Here is a 12,161-nt window from a genome sequence, read left to right as displayed (position 1 = left end):
GAATCTTTGGCTACTTAGATTTCTGTTGGGTGTACAAATTTTTACATTCTACCCATTGAGCTGAAATTAAATTTTTGTGTGATTTGGTAATCTTACCTTGCATATTTTGAAATTTCTTAAGATTATTGAGACAGCACAGAATGTTGTCCTTGTGGCATTTTCTTGGTGCACCTAAGAATAATATACCAGTGGTTGAAGCATTTATATTTATAATATACTTTATAAATATAATATATAATATACTTTATAAAATGCATGCTCCTGACTGGTCATTTTTTCATTTAAAATATTGCCTATTCTGAAATCTACAGTTTTTTATCAGTAGTGACATGTTTCCTAGTCTTTCAATTGATTACTTTATTTATCTTTCAAGAACTCTTTGCAAACAGTTTATGATCATCTTTTTGAAAGGATTATAACCACATCTGGCTTTTCATTTGAGGGCACTTATATCATTTGCATTTAATGAAATCTCTGAAATGATTAAATTTGAGTCTACTAGGTTTTTCTTTTTAAGCTTCATTTATTTACTTGAAAGGTGGAGTTACAGAGAGAGAAAGAGAGTGAGGGAGAGATCTTCCATTCTTTGGTGCAAACCAAAGCCACGGACTTGGAATTGTGCTCAGGCCTCCCACGTGGGTAACAGGGGACCCAAGTGGTTGAAATTATTTTCCATTTCCTTCCCAGGCACAACACCAGGGAAATGAATTGGAATTGAAGCATCTGGCATGTGAACCAATGCTTACATGGAATGCCAGCATTCCAAGGTGACAAGACATGATAATCCATGCTCCCTGCTACCATTATTTTCTTGACATAAAAAGAAACACACAATGTACTTAATTATTTCTGGTCATGTTGTTTTAACTCTTAGCAGTTAACAATAAAATAAAATTTCAACTCATCCATGTTCTATCCAAAAATAGGGCATAGCGTTTGGCCTTCAGCTGTCTGCTCCTTGGTTAAAAACTCTCGTAATGCATAATGATCTCAATCTTACTACCTTTAGAGAAAATCAGCTGGTTTTGTTTTATGCAGAAGGCTTTACTATGCTGCTAAATGTTCAAGGAAACTTTTTCACAACTGAGACATGTTACCAATTCAGGTTGAGTTGCGGGCCCGGCACAACAGCTTGTTTGAATAATCATTTTTCAAGCACTGAGATCCCATATGAGTGCTGGTTTGTATCCCAGTTACTCCTCTTCTCATCCAGCTCCCCATATGTAGCCTGGGAAAGCAGAGGAGGATGGCCTAAAGCCTTAGGCCTCTGCACTCACTTAGGAGTCCCAGAAGCAGGTCCTGGCTTGTGGCTCCTGGCTCCTGGCTCAAGATTGGCTCAGCTCCAGCCATTATAGCCACCTGGGGAGTGATCCAGAGGATGGAAGATCTTGCCCTGACTCTCCTTCTCTCTGTACATTTGCCTTTCCAATAAAAATAAATAAATATTTTTTAAAAAGAATTTTGAGTTGTGTGTTAGTAAATTGCTCATTTTATGGTTATTGGACAATGTTACTTTCATGAAATTGAGCCCATAGAAATTTAGAAAGTTTTCATTGTCTCTGTGAAAGCATGAGAAAATTTCTCACATGCCTCTGCTAATATTATCTGCACTGGCTTCAACCACAGAACCCAAGTATGACTCTGCAGTAACAGACTGAGGAAATGCATCTAGAGAACGATCATGAATATCATCTAATGACAAAAAAACATGTCATTTTTTAGTTCACCAAGTAGCCTCACTTGAAGATTAAAAAAAGAAATCTTAAGAAAACTAACTAAAACTGAAAAGGAATAGAATATCAAACCAGCACATACTCCAAAATCAATGGAGTTATTTACAAAAGCAAATCTGATCATTTGTTTAGCCATATCAATTAAATCAGAGTTATAGTAGATAAGGATCAGGCAGGGAAGCCTTTCAATGCACCTCAGTGACTCCTTTACAATAAAATATTTTTGCATGTTTTAGTATTTAACATGTAAATTGTCATAAAGAAATTTCATAGGTTAAGGGGAAAAATGCAGGTAAAAGAATGAACCTACTTCCATCCTCTCATATAATGCAGCATTGGTATGCAATAACAATAACCAGTAGGAGAAATGCATATACACTTTGTATAACATAAGGTACACCCCAAATTTGGGAAGTGTAGTCCTAAACCTCTGGTTGGCTTTGGGATTTTGGCTGCCTAAAGGGATCCTTTGGCTAACGTCGACCAAACCCATATGTGGTGGCATCCTGTCTTTTTACTCTATTCCTGGATCCCATGATCCTGTACCACTGGTGGGGTACCATAGTGTATCCAAAACAACCCATACAAAACACACCCAAGTTATTTTGGTATTGCTCCTGACAATTCAATGGAAAATCACCATGGTCCTGACTGTATAGCTTTTCTTTATGGTTCCAAGTCATCTTGATGTGGTGCCACATGCTTTTTTTGATTCTGGTTGAATTAGTTAAATTCAATTGAAGTACACTGAATGATATTCATCTTGAAAATAGTGTTATGGTTGATAAAAAAATCTACATTCAATAGAATTTCATTCTGAAGTTGAGGCAATATTATTTTATAAAGTGTTCCTTTTTGTTATTTTATAGAGGGTTCTTGTTATTTCATAGAGAGTTCGGTTTTCTGCAAATATCAGTATAGTTATTAAGATAAATTGTTGCACATTTTAATGCAACATTAGCTATAATATTTTACATGGGAAAAGTAGAAATATAGCTTTTCGGGCCCAACGGCATGGCCTAGTGGCTTAAGTCCTCTCCTTAAACGCGTTGGGATCCCATATGGGTGCCGGTTCTAATCCTGGCTGCTCCACTTCCCATCCAGCTCCCTGCTTGTGGCCTGGGAAAGCAGTGGAGGATAGCCCAAACCCTTGGGACCCTGCACCCGTGTGGGAGAGCTGGAAGAGACTTTCTGTTTGCTGATTCACTCTTCAAGTGGGTGCAATGACCAGAGCTGAGCCAATCTGAAGCCAGGAGCCAGGAACTTCCTCCAGATCTCCCGTGTGGGTGCAGGGTTCCAAGGTTTTGGGCTGTCCTCCAAAAGTTGATGGGTTTGTTGATGAGCTAAATACCTCCATCCTAATCCTATATGACCCTCAGTGTAGAAAGTCTGATGCCGCCAATAAACTTTGGCTATTGATCAGCAGTCAGTAGTCCATGCGTGCTATTATCGGCTCCGTGCACCAAGTCCATCGCTGCAGGACAGCGACAATAGGTAAGGTGCAGAGTTTCTGTGTGTGATGAAAGGAATAGCTGAGAAAGTGATTTGGGACTAAATATCGTAAAGCATAACATAAGGTTACTATGAGACATATATGTGACATGCCGCCCCTTCCCACCAGCACAAGAACCCACATTGAAAAACAAAACAAAATAAAACACCCTGCCGGATTGCAGTACCTTTTCGTGTGGTTCCTTGGAGAAACCAGCAGAGGGCGATGGTGCGCTGGAGGCGAGAAGGCAAAAGCAGCTGGCAGCGAGGTTCTGAGCCAGCTGGTACCTCCCATCCCCTGATGGCCTGGTTCGGGGAAGCCCACCCTGGCAAGGGGCAGCTGGGGGAGGCAGCTGTTTCTCAGGACGACTTTCCTGACAACGCTCCAGGAAGGGAGACCTGTGCCTTCTTCCCGTCGCTTGCCTACACTGTTCAGTTTGGATGAACTCCTCTCTATGCTGCAATGTAGGGTTCCACCGGCTGTTCGCCTAGTTATGAAGGTTCCTGCCTTCCACCTGGGTTCAGTGACCCTAAGCACAGCTTCCTGCTAATGCAGCTCCTAGAAGTGCAGCCAGGATGGGATTGTTCCCACAAGCCTCCTCCCCGCCGGGAAGAGGGGGGGCGAGTTGAGGAAGGGAGGGAGGGAGAACCTAGCTTCAGGTCCAGCTTGGGGGCTGTGTTCAGGCACGTGGGGTGGAGGTGGGGAGGGGATGAACCAGTAGATGGGATTACCTATGTCTTTCATTTTTCAAAGAAATGATTATTTATATTCACCTGTTATAGGGCACTGAAAAAAAAAAAAGGTTCATGATTTTAATTGGAAAGCAGAATGCCAGAGAGGGAGAGAATGGAGAAAGACAGATTTCACTCCTCAGATGCCCTCAATGTCCAGGACTGGACCAGGGCCAAAGCAAGGAACCTGGAACTCCACCTGGGTCTCACGCACAGATGCCAGGGGTCCAGCGTAGACCATCCTCCAGGGCTTCCCCAGGCACCTTAGCGGATAGCTGGATCAGGACAGGATCAAGGAATAAAACTGGCGCTTCAGTATCAGACACCAGCATTACGGGGGACCCCTAAGCCCTCTGTACCAAAACGCAACCCCAGGCAACATGTTTGCTTGTTTAATTATAAAACTCAATGGGGGGTAAAGGTACATTGCTGTCTGAGGGGTAAGTTGGTACAGTTTGTGGAATATAACAGACAATGTCTGACTAGTCTCGGGAGACATCCGCAAGGATCCCACACTCTCACCTGTCTGCTAAGAGTGTTCAGAATGTGTCCATAGGGCCCGGCGCGGTGACCTAGCAGCTAAAGTCCTCAGCTTGAACGTGCCAGGATCCCATATTGGCACTGATTCTAATCCCAGCAGCCCCGCTTCCCATCCAGCTCCCTGCTTGTGGTCTGGGAAAGCAGTCAAGGATGGCCCAAAGCCTTGGGACCCTGCACCCGCATGGAAGACCTAGAAGAAGTTCCTGGTTCCTGGCTTTGGATTGGTGCAGTACCAGCTGCAGTGCTCACTTGGGGAGTGAATCATCAGAGGGAAGATCTTCCTCTCTGTCTCTTCTCTCTGTATATTTTCCTTTCCAATAGAAAAAAAATTTTTTTTTAATCTGTAAAAAAAAAAAAGAATGTGTCGATAACATAAATTTTCTTGCAGTAGTTAAAATCTGAGCTTAAATGCCAGTGAAGAAATGCCAGAGTAGGCCTCAGTGATAGGTGGGGCACAGATAGCACTGAAACGGAGGTTCCCCGTGCTGCCCTTCTTACCTCCTGCACGGTTCAAGTTACTGGACAGTGTGCAATTGGCTACAACAATTCCGCGTGCCCTGCCCCTCCTGCCTCCTACCATGCTGCTTTAGGAAAACTTTGCATTCCAAACCAGAACCCTGATGACAGACCAAATCTGACAGGGACCCAAAGCCGATGGGAACCCAAACCTGATGGGCCATAAAGATGTCTGGTAGGATCCTGGGCTGCGCCCAACCTTCAGAAGAGTACTCAAAACAGAAACGTATGACAAAAAACCCGCTTATGGGTAACCTCACCTACATCTAGATGACTCCTCCAGAAGGGTGGTGCAAATCCCAGGACGCAGGAAGCCAGGATTGTGGGAGGACAAGAGCAAGTCATCGGACACATGCTAGGATGTTGGAAGGAGTCTTTCTGCTGCACTCCAGGAGATACTGTGCAGGGTGGACAAAGTAGGGGTTTTTAAGTTCTCAGTCTCCAACCAGACTGAAGTGGGCAGTACAAAGTTTCCAAGCATTCAATTAACTAAGTGGCAGGAAGAGAGCTACTGGAGCCCAGAGTGTCACTGTAGTTAATTAGGTTAAAGTAGCACAGTAGGAGGCAGGAGAGGCCAGGTGTGCAGAGCACAGGAGGGGCAGGGCAGGCCGGAACCTCTAGAGTGGGTTTCCCACAATCAGTTAATTTGAATCCTGTGACAGGAGATAGGAAGTGCCTGGAATGACCTCTGTTTCTGCGCTGTCTGCTGTCAATAAACCTGGTAAGCAGGTGTTAGCTATGACACTCTGTGCCCAAGAACTATTCTCAACATTTTGTTTGCATGAATTCAGTTCATCTCACCACAGATGCATTTGATCACAGTGCATCTTAGAGAAACCGAGGCATAAAGGGCTAAAGCGATCAGTGCTAGGTCACACAGGATGGAAGTGGCAGAGATGTCTCTGCTCTTACATCCCTCACTTGGCTGCATCTCTTCCTGCTGTTAGCAACACATTTACTACCTGAAAGGATTTAACAATATATATTGCCATATTTATTTGAAAGGCAGAGAGAAAGAGAGAGAGATCTTCCCTCTGTTAATTCACTCTCCCCAAATTCCTGCAACAGCCAGAGCTGGGCCTGGATGAAGCCAGGAGCCAGGAATTCCATCCTAGTCTCCTGCGTGAGTGGCCAGGGCCAAACCACTCAGGCTGCCTTAGGCTGCTTCCCCAGACAGGTTAGCAGGGAACTGGGTTGGAAGTGGAGCAGCTGGGAACTGATTATGTTCTCTAATCTGGGCTTCAGGTGTTTCAGACAGCCTCCCAACCCATTGGGCTACAGTGTCAACATCAGCCCCCTCAGAAGGTTTTTTTTTTTTTTAAGATTTTTTTTTTTTATTACAAAGTCAGATATACAGAGAGGAGGAGAGACAGAGAGGAAGATCTTCCGTCCAATGATTCAATCCCCCAAGTGAGTGCAACGGCTGGTGCTGCACCGATCCAAAACCAGGAACCAGGAACCTCTTCCGGGTCTCCCACATCGGTTCACGGTCCCAAAGGTTTGGGCCATCCTTGACTGCTTTCACCAGGCCACAAGCAGGGAGCTGGATAGCAAGTGAAGCTGCCGGGATTAGAACCTGAGCTCATATGGGATCCCAGCATGTTCAAGGCGAGGACTTTAGCCCCTAGGCCATGCTGCCAGGCCCAGAAGGTGTTTTTAAAACAAAACAAGAAGGGCAGATATTTGGCACTGAATCTAAGACTACCAGCTGGGGGTGGGGTGCTAAGTGGTTCAATTGGCTAGTCCCCTGCCTTCAAGAACCAGGATTCCATAAGGATCCTTGTTCCCTTCTTATGGCCTGGAAATCAGAGGAGGATAGACCAAAGCTTTGTGACCCTGCACCAGTGTGGGAGAGCTGGTAGAAGCTCCTGGCTCCTGGCCTCAGATGGGCTCAGCTCTAGCTGTTGCAGCACTTTGGGAGAGTGAAATAGTAGATGGAAGATATTTCTCTCTGTTTTTCCTTCTCTTGTAAATCTGCATTTTCCATGAAAAAATAATAAACCTTGAAGACCCCAGTTGGGATGCTCACCTTCCACATCAGAGTGCCTGAGTTCAAGACCTGGCTCTGCTCCGAACGCCAGGCTTTTTATTAGCATGTGGGGAGAGCATCTCTTGTCTGTCCATTTCTCTCTCCAAGAAAGAGGGCATATCCCATATAATCCACCCTGGAGTCTCCACAGAACCTGTATCATGGTGGGAAATGGGTTCCTGCAGGGAGATGCCATGGCAGAGATGAGGGACAGACAATGTTTCTTTTTAGAACCTGTCTAGAACATTGATGTCCTGCAGAGAGATTCTAAACCCTCAAGTGAACGTTTACCAGGCCCTTGCTGTCTGCCCCTGGACTCACTGCACACAGAGCTGGGTAACAGGAAAGGCTTTCTTTCCAGAAGCTGGTAGTCTTGAGCAAGGAGCAATGTCTGGATCTAAGATGTGCTTTGTCCTCCTGACAAGCCAGCAAAAAGTGGATTGTAAAGCAAAGGGACAGGGAGAGCAGGAGGTGGAGGCTGGCAAGCAGTGAGTTCATTTGTTTGACCAGTAAGCAGATTTTCAGGCTGGTATGCTGCTGAGCCCAGGGGAGACTTCCTGGTCAGGGTCTGTGTCTTGGAAGGGCCACCTTTCCAAGTCATATGCTCTCTTTGGCTCCTGGAAGTCCCAAATGCACACTTCATTAGTCTCTACTCCCATGGAGTTTGCAACAGCAGCAGCCAAAAGACAACCAGGGGAGGGGAGATGCCTTCATTCCAGTTGGTTACACTAGCTCAGTTATTCAAGGACTTTCTTCACGGAGAGCCCCCTGGGGAGCCAGAAAGTCAGTGAAAATAGACACAAGAGGATAAATGAATCACATCCTGGTGTGCAACCATTCCTGCTCTGGTAGTCTACCCAAACACAATATCAACACTTGAGAATTCTCTTACCCAAGCATACAGCAGCCCAATGCACAATAGCTAACATACGGAATCAACCAAGATGTCCATCAACTGATGACAGGGTAAAGAAAATGGGATACATTTACATGATGGACTATGACTCGGCCATAAAAAAGAACCAAATGCTGTTTTTGGCCACAAGCCAGATGCAACTGTTACACTTTAGTGAAATAGCCAAGGCAGCCGAAGACAAATATCATGTTTCCTCAGATGTGTGGCAGATATCAAAAAAATATATGATAGCTATGAAGCAAACATCTTGTAATATGATTGTCAATTTTAGCCCTTGTTTCCTCTTGGGACACTGTATTCTTTCTGTTTTTTCATTTGTTGATTATTCAGGTTAGGATTGAACTTAGAGTGCATTGAAATGATGTCTTTGCAAAAATCTGAAAATTTTACTTTTGTAAGAGTTATTTATTCACTAATTATTTTTATTGGAAAGACATATTTACAGCATCTTTGGGGTCCAGTGAGTTCTTGTTCTTTCTTCCTCCCGTACTTGGTTCTAGAGTGCCAAGTGAAGCCTGCACCTGTTGGTAAGTTTCCCAAGATGGAGGCAAATGACTTTCCACTCTGAGGAGACACATCCGTGGAAGTCATTGCCAACTACTATCGACTTCTATCTCTGTCTCTGCTCCAAGCTCTGGTCGAAGCAGGGGGTGATCATAAACCACTCTAAGATGGAACAGAGTGTCTCCTGTTGCTGTGTCAGAATCTTGGAGCTTTCCTTCTCTTACTCGTCCACATGACTTTAGGAACCAAAGGGCCTTTGTTGGATGAATTCATCATACATCTCCTTGAATCTGAACTTGGGCCATCTCTCTTGTACAAATGACTGTTCCCTGGAGGTAATTTCATATTGAACCCATAGTTTGTTTGTAATAGATTGGTTTTATTAGCATTTTTGATGGTGGCCAACTTAAAGGCTTGAACATAACATCTGATAGTAAAAGAGTGTAATTAGTGGGAGTTATTAAAAACTGTAGATTTTTATTAAATCCTGTAGATTTTTAAAAACTCAAAAAGATTAATTTTATTTTGAGAGGCACAGAGAGACAGACACAGAGATAGATGTCCCAGCTAATGAATTTTGTTTATTTTTCAGTGAGTCTGGATGAATTTTTTTACAAATATTTATTTATTTGTTTAATTATTTATTTATTTGTTTATTTGAAACAGTTGCAGAGAGAGAGATTCCATGTGCTAGTTCACTCCCCAACAATGACCACAATAGCTGGAGCTGGGCAGGTGCGAAACCGGAAATGAGGAATGTCTTCTGGATCTCCCTTGTGGTTGCACGGGCCTCAAGGACTCAGGTCATCCTCTACTGCTTTCCCAGGTACATTATCAGGAAGCTGGATCAGAAGTGGAACCACCAGGATTTGAACTGGCACCCTTATGGGATGCTGGCACCACAAATGGAATCTTAGCCTGATATGTCACAGCACCAGCCGCTGGATAAAATCTGACTCAGAGTTAAACTATTTTGGCACCAAGAGCAGAGGCCAAACCATCTCAGGATAAGGAAGCTCACAGGTCACAAGTGCTCAGGAAAGTCTCAGGCAGGGCCGGGACAAGGTGGCCCCTCACTTCCTCTGTCCTCCAAAAGCAGCCTCTTTCCCCATTCCAGATTTGCAGACAGGAAGTGGATTCACACAATCCACTTCCGCAACCACATCACCAGATCTTTAGGACAGGCTGGCCAGAAGATTGCCCCTCTTGTCCCTTCTCCTCCCTGCCCGCAGACACTCAGCTGAGACAGGAGAGGGGCAGCTGAATGGACATTTCCCAAAGTGGCAAGTGGTGAAGAAGCCATGCCCAAACATAGCTGCTGTACACTGCAGCATGGGGCAGCAGCTAGGAGTTGGCCTCTGGACCGAAGCTCCCAGGATCCCACGTCAGCACCCCGTTGAAAGATGCGTGTTACTGTCACCAAGTACCTTAACCCCTACGGCCCTCTTTTTCAGCCACATATCACTTCTTCGAAATTGTTTATTTGAAGAGCAGAGAGACAGAGATAGAGGGGGAAAGAAAGCAAGGTCTTCCATCTGCTGGGTCGTGCCCATAGATGCTCACAATGGCTGGGGTTGGAGCAGGCTGAAGCCAGGAGCTGGGAACATGGCAGGAACCCAAGCACCTAAGCCACTACCTGCTGTTTCCTTAGGTCTCAGTTATCTGGGAGCTGGATCAGAAGCCGAGCCAGATGTTCCTGCTATGGGAGGCAGGGCAGATGTCTCAAGCATCATCGCACCTGTGATGTCTTAACCACTGTGACAAACAAGCTGTCTGCCTCAGCTTTCTCATCCTCAAGGTGGCACATACAAGGGGAAGTACCTCGCAGGGTTGCAGTAGAGCTTAAACGAGACCAGGGTGGAGAGCACCCAGAACTGTAAATGGCCTACAGGAAAAACTCAGTGAGCATTGCCAACTATAGTCATATTTTACCAAAGAAAAATGCCCTTTCCTCAGTTTCCTGTTGAAGACATCATTATTCTCCCATATATTCAAAGTGAAACTGGGCCTAATGTTACAGTGCAGTGTGTTAAGCCATAACCTGTGATGCCAGCATGCTCATATGAGCACTGGTTCAGGTCCTGGCTGCTCCACTTTCAATCCAGCTCCCTGTTAGTGTGTCTGGGAAAGCAGCAGAGGATGGCCCAAGTGCTTGTGCCCCTGCATCCAATTGGGAGACCTAGATGGATTCCCAGCTCCTAACTTTGGTCTGGCCCAGCAGGAGTTGATGTGGCCATTTTGAGAGCAAATCAGCAGATGGAAAACTCTCTCATTCTCTAAGAAATAATAAAACTGTAGCCAAATGCCAGCCTCCATCTCCTGTTTATTCTTTTGTTCTTCCTCCAAAATGCTTCTGACTTTATCTCCCGGTTTATTTCTATTTTGGTCTGCTTTACAGTTTTTGAGCATCCATTGGTGACATAAAATGATGTTTTCCAGATTCTTCTGACATGTCCCAAGCTAAGCCCTCATCACCTCTCCAGTACACCACTATCAGCAGCTTCCTGGGCGCTCTCCTGCACACTGCTACCTGCAACTTCCTAGGCGCTCTGCTTGACTCCCACATGCCACGGTCACATTAATTTTGCCTGTGCATATTCTGATCAGCTTGGGGTTTTGAACTCACATTTTGAAATTTGATCTTTTAGGACATCCCCTAATTTGAATCCCACTGGCCATTGTAGCCTTGCTCTCCATAGCTTCCCTTCTGGGACATCTCATTATATTGTTTCCTTGCCCCATTGCAGGTCCAGTTATGCTTTCTTGTCTCTGGGCCATTGCTTATGCTGCTCCATGGACCTGAAACGCCCAGCCCCTTATCCATCCAACAGCTGACAGCATCAGTGTCTCATGAAGACGTGTCAGAATCAGCACACCCCACACTTGCTAGGTCAGAATCTTTCCAATGATCCTAAGGGGTCGTAGTTGAGTCTTAGTGCAGCAGGAATGGCTCAAGTAATTAAGCCATGGCTTGGGAAACCCATAGCCCACACAGGAGTGATTGAGTTTGAGTCTCTACTTTGATTACAAGTCTAGCTTGCTGCCACTGCACCCTAGGAGGCAGCAGCTGATGGTTCTAGAACTTGCGTCCTTGCCACCCACATGGGACACCTGGATGGAGGTTTTGGTTCTTGGCTTCAACCTGGCCCAACCCTGACTGTTGCAGCCATTCGGGGAGTGACCAGCGGATGGAAAATCTCTTTATGTCTGTTTATTTTTCTTTCTAGATTTCAAGTAACTAAATGAATAAAGAGCATTTACATTATGATCAGTGCTATGATATATAGCAGGTGAAGCTGCTGCTCACAGCGCTGGTCTCCCTTAAGAGCATCAGTTTGAATCCTAGCTGCTCCACTCCAATACAGCTACCTGCTAATATGTTTGGGAAAACCGCAGAAGATGGTACAAGTGTGTGGATGCCTGTATCCACATGGGGGATTGAGAAAGAGCGCCAAACTTCTGTCTTTGGACTGGTGCAGCTCTGATTGTTGTAGACATTTGGGGAGTGAATGAGTACATGGGAAATACTCACTGTCTCTCCCACCCACTCTTCCTAACTCTAACTCTCAAATAAATAAATCTTTTTTAAAAAAAAAAAGTTAAAAATAGTAGTTGGCACGATGGCTCAATTAGCTAATCCTCCACTTACAAGCACTGAGATCCCATACGGGTGCCAGTTTGTGTCTCAGCTACTCCACTT

The sequence above is a fragment of the Ochotona curzoniae genome, unplaced genomic scaffold (genome assembly GCF_017591425.1).
Source record: "Ochotona curzoniae isolate NIBS_2020 unplaced genomic scaffold, NIBS_Ocur_1.0 patch200, whole genome shotgun sequence".
Taxonomy (NCBI): Eukaryota; Metazoa; Chordata; class Mammalia; order Lagomorpha; family Ochotonidae; genus Ochotona; species Ochotona curzoniae.
Note: the sequence above shows the minus strand (reverse complement) of the source record.